Genomic DNA, 6,000 nt, shown 5'->3' on the forward strand with positions numbered 1-6,000 from the left:
TAATAAGGCTAATCCGACTGAAAAATTGAAGTTAACTCGCTGGAGCTGTGACAAAATTGGCTAATTCGAAAATAAATTGCAAACTTATTTTCGGTAATAACAATGCCAAAGGAGCTAGCACAGATACGTGTTGAACGTTTACTCAGGTTTCGAGTGTTTTTCAGGTGCATAACTATATGTATCAATCTTTTCTTCCGTAGATGAAGTTCGATTGGTTCATCCTCCCGATTGAGGTGTTTTCAAGAATTACGAAAGGTTTGAACGCAGATTGTAATCGTCAATATACAAATGAGGTTTAAGATGAAATCAAGTGGCAAATTTGAAGAATTGTTTAGTTTCATATGTTATAATCAATATTTCAATTCATTTTAATTGTCCATTGTTGGTAGTCCTCAGTTGATTAGTCCACAGTTAGCTAAGAACAGTTAGCTAGGATTTTGTTAGTGTGGAATCATAACAAAACTTCTCATAGTTAATTTGTTTGTTTCTAACAAATTTTATTTCGTTAAACGTTTTCTTCATTATGCCACTTGTCAAATCTTGACTTGGATTTTGATTAGTCAAAATCCGAATATGAAATTGAACTTGGATGAAAATAGTTGTTGTTTGATGAACGGATACGTATATGTGTGGATGTAAGTAGGATAGGAAATGATTGTTGAATCAGATTTGAAGAATGTACAGTGTAACTCATTAATGTGAAATCTGAAATATTAACTATTCCTCGGGTATTACCTACCCGTTAAAATATTTTCAACATTAACAGTTTGTACGAAAGAATTTTTAATCACAATCCTTATGAAAATATATGTACATATATATTTTCTTCAGATGTAATTATGGATTTAATGAGTCAATATAATATTAAACTCATTTGATTTTCGATTTGAGCTAGAATAAGTAATCTCTAAAACTATTAGGATCCACATATTCTTTGCAGAATATTAATGAAGTTATGGATCAATACTTCATTGTTCATTGCTGTTGGTACTCCTTGGTATATATGGTGAGTATGATGTTGATGTTCGTGGGACAGATTGTGAAATTGCAGCGTGGGATACGGATGTTGTTGGTGGTGGTACTGGTGCTGTCGGTACTATTGTTGGTGGTACCATTGGTGCTGGTGATGTTGCTGAAGCTGGTACATTTTTCACCATATTTTTCAATACTACACTCGGGTGCGAAGCTCGTTGACTTCTTCTATTATCCCGGGATGATTATCGATCGACAAGAGCGATGAATAAGGTTTTAAATTTGAGATAGTATATGATCATGGCGAGGTGTTCGGGAAATGAGGGTGATAATGGTGTTTCTAATAGGTTCACCGGTAAGTGTTTCAGGTTCTTCGCCAAAAGGTGAATTTGGTTGGTGGAAAGGATCGCCTTCTTCTTGTCTCCAATGATTGAGTAGACTACGAACTCATCAGATGATTTGGGGATGGCTAATTGATTGATTCATTCTGGTGACGCTGCTTTCGGAGCTGGAATGGGATCCCATATCAGAATCCGAGGGACTTGAACAAATGGTGAGTTCCATTGCGTACGATTGAATAAAGGATTTTTCGATATGAAATGATTTTTGGATATCGGATGATATTCTAATTACATAGAATATCTATGTATATAGAACAAAAGATTTCATAGATTACGGAGGAATTTAAGAAATATATCAGGCATAGTTTATGGTAACAGATACGCTAAGATATGGATTAGCAGATACGCTAAGATATGAATTTTGTCTATACACTATTCATGTAATCAATGCAGTAAGATATGTCTAGACTAAGAATGATAAGCAGGTAATTTTTGACAAGAAATGATAAGCAAAACTTTTTGACATGCAGACCAGGTTCAAGTCCAGACTCATTAATATAACCTAACAACTACTACGTCGAAGTCCAGACTTCACTAATGCATCCTAACAACTACCTGTTAGACACACTAATGTTGACCTAGTTCACTAAGACCACCGCTCTGATACCAACTGAAACGCCCCATCCTAATCCATCCGGATGAAGTCCATATTGATTATAAACGATTCATAATAGTTGATTTCATCACGAGGTACTTGACCTCTAAATGATACATTTTACAAACATTGCATTCGTTTTTAAAAGACAAACTTTCATTACATCGAAAGTTGACAGATATGCATACCATTTCATAATATCCAAACTATAAATGACCTAATCTGTCATTTACTTAATAATAATCTCTAATGAACTTCAACGACTCGAATGCAATGTTTTTTGAAATATGTCATGAATGACTCCAAGTAATATCTTTAAAATGAGCTAATGCACAGCGGAAGATTTCTTTCAAACCTGAGAATAAACATGCTTTAAAGTGTCAACCAAAAGGTTGGTGAGTTCAACAATTTATAGTAATCATTTCATTTTTATCATTTTAATAGACCACAAGATTTTAAATATTATAAAACGTGCAGAAGTCCCATTCCAACTGCACAAAAAAATATCTTTCATATGAAGAACACCTGGTGAGGATTCAAAATATAATAGTAACCCTCTGTGCCGGTCTTTCACCCCACGGCTGAATACATGTGCCTTCAAAATATAGAACCTCTGTGCCAGTCTTTATACCCCACGGCTGAACACATGTTTATAAAATATAGGCCGACCGATGCCAAAATGTCATAAATAATAAACCATCCACCCGGATCGGGAGCTCATACGCTCTAACGGAAACCGGGGGCTAATGCGTGTCATAATAATCATCCCCAATCCCAGATAATTCAATCATAGAATGCAGTTAAGATACTTGTGTCTATTGCGAAAAACAATTATAAAAGTGCATGTATTATCAGTCCCAAAATTGTAAAGATTAAAAAGGGAATCAAATGAACTCACCTAATGTATTTTGTAGTAAAAATACATAGAACGACATTGAACAAGTATAGGGTTAGCCTCGGATTCACGAACCTATATTATTCATATATATATATTAACACATATAGTGGTAATCGAACAGATTTATATGTTATTAGTGATTTAATTGTTATTCTAATTAGGTGTTTCATTAATAACCTAATTAGTTATATTCATTAATATTTATTATAAATGTGTTAATAAAATTATGTTATATGTAGTAAATATAGTCTTTATATATCTAATAGTTATTTGATAAAAATAATATTGATACTAGTATTAATAATAATAATAATAATAATAATAATAATAATAATAATAATAATAATAATAATAATAATAATAATAATAATAATAATAATAATAGTAATAGTAATAAATGAATACTTTTTGTATTGAAAAAAAAAAACTACCTTCATGAAGTCTTTCAAAAAAAATATATATTGACACGAGCAGGGCTTGAACCTGCGACCTCTCGCTCACCCACAAACACCTCATACCATTCCTCTGTTGTTACTTTTCTAGTTTAAACACGGATGAAAACTATTTAACCCGTTAGTATGTGGATTGGCCCACATTTCCTTCAGTCCAACAACAAAGTGGATCTCAGCCCATCAAACACACTGGATCTCTCGGCCCAAGATGTAAGTCTATGAGTATGTTGTAAAAAAAAAATATGTTTATATCACTGCAGCAAGAAATCGAACCTGAGACCTTTCGATAACCCAATCCACTCCTAAACCATCCTAACTATCTTTCCTTTCTGAAATAACTAGGAGGTTAACTATTTTAAATGTCTTCTACTTTATAACATCATCATCTTCTTAACTAGGATCATCATAATTCATATGATCATCATAATCATCATCGTTATCCTACTTTCATCATAACCATATCTTGTACTCAATCACCCTCATCAATCTAACATAATTATCTAATCTCTACACAATCATGATCATCATCTTATCATCACGATCTATTTTTGTGACTTCACCATCGAATACTCGTCACCACTTCACGTATATACTATCATCTAATTAGTTTAAAGTCTCGGCTCAACAATAGTTTACAAGCTCAACCAAAATGAATCTTGGCAAAGAAGATAATAATAACAATTTGAAACCCACTTAACCTATTAAAGTACTAGTTACACCTTGATTTGGGTTTTAAAATCCTAGTGCTCGACAAGTTCCTTACAGCTCATCCACATATCAACTCAACCTCATATTCCCCTCTGTATACCTCATTACCTTCCATTATACCTCAAGCCCCACAAGAAGGAAAATTCACGGTCAAAAAGAAAAAGAAGTGTTTTCAATGTTCAAAAGGAAGTATGGTGGCCTAACACCTAATATAAAAACCTTCCATAATGGACTACGCAATTGTTAAATTGGATCTAGGATTTCGATTTCTTCTTTCCTTCTTATTTTATATCAACCGACACATGCAAGTTGTATGCATCCACTAAACCCTCATCCTTATTATTAAATCATTATCATAAATTGTCAACAAGAGCTTCAATATGTGGGATACAGGTGTCGATTTACAAGGGTTTGATCTACTATAAATCAACCGAGGTTGTAGAATAATCTGTCTTCTTCATTCGTAAAAAAAAAATATAATAACAGTAGGTAATCGTGGGGTTTGATTCTGGGTTTGAGGGTTTCAATCGAAACAAAAACATGATGTAGCACCCATGGTGATCGAAGGTTGGTTGCAAGTTGATCAGCGGTTTCGAGCAAATATGGTTTTGATAATCGTAGTAAGAGTAAAGGTGGCGGTAAGTAGTAGTAATTGAAAACAGAAACAAAAGATGATAGCCGGTTAAAAAGTGTTGGTTATTAGTTCACTGGAGTTGCAATTAGAAGAGTACATGAGGGTGTCGTGGTGGTATTCATGGTTCTTCAGTTAAAAGAGAGAGAAGAGAGGTGATGGAGAGTGATGAGGAGAGGGTTTATCGAATGAACTAGATGGTGGCGGGTGCTCTTAAAGAAGAAGAAGGAAGATAATGATGGTGGTTCTTAATGTAGTCGAATAACATAATTAGCAAGTAAAGTGGTGTGAGCAGGTAGCGTGATCTTGGTCGTGGTTTTTGGTTTATTTGATTCATTGTTTTTTTTTTAATCGAATTTCAGATGAATGTTGTAAAGAATGTGAGTGTACAAGGGTTATAGAAAATTACATCGATTAATTGATGTGGACATGTAACAAGAGCAGACAGAAGGTACGCAAATCACATTCACTATGAATTAATCAGATAAAAATATTTAAAAGTAATTAAAAGGTGAAATTGATCGATAACAGATTCTTGGATTACTGCTGTGGATTGAAGTCGTGATTTGTACGATCAAGAGACAGGAAACAAATTTCGTACAGCTTGAATTCGATGGGAAATTGCATATGTGCTTATCTGTATCTAATAATACAGTATTTGTATAAATTAAATCGTATATGTTTTTATATAAACATGTATATCTGTAATTTATATATGTATATTTATATATAATTGTATTTATATATATAACTGAAATTTATATATATATGTATGTATATATATCAGTGTTTGTATAACAATATATATCGATTATGTATATATATATATATATATATATATATATATATATATATATATAAGGAGGCATAATATTATTAATTATATAAACATTACTACTTGCTAATAATAATGAAACTACTACTAATAATAATATAAATAATAATGATAAAAAATGATAATAATATTATTAATAATAATAGTAATCAACTGTATTATTTTCTCATAATAGTAAAAATAATAATTTGTATTATATTTACAATACTTATAATAATTTAGTGATTTTACTAGTGCTAATAATTTTACTTATAATAATATTAGTAATGATAGTAATAATTAATAATAATAATAATAATAATAATAATGATATTAACAATGATAACAATAACAATTCAAATGTACCAATTGATATTAATAATACTTATTTTAGTATTAATATTAATACTAATATTTATTAAAGTAACAACTATATTTTTTTATTTGTATTACATATTATTAATTATGTAATACTTATATCATATTTGAATTGTTAGTATCCATATATTTTATTTTTATTACAATATAC

This window comes from Rutidosis leptorrhynchoides, chromosome 3 (genome assembly GCF_046630445.1).
Source record: "Rutidosis leptorrhynchoides isolate AG116_Rl617_1_P2 chromosome 3, CSIRO_AGI_Rlap_v1, whole genome shotgun sequence".
NCBI lineage: Eukaryota > Viridiplantae > Streptophyta > Magnoliopsida > Asterales > Asteraceae > Rutidosis > Rutidosis leptorrhynchoides.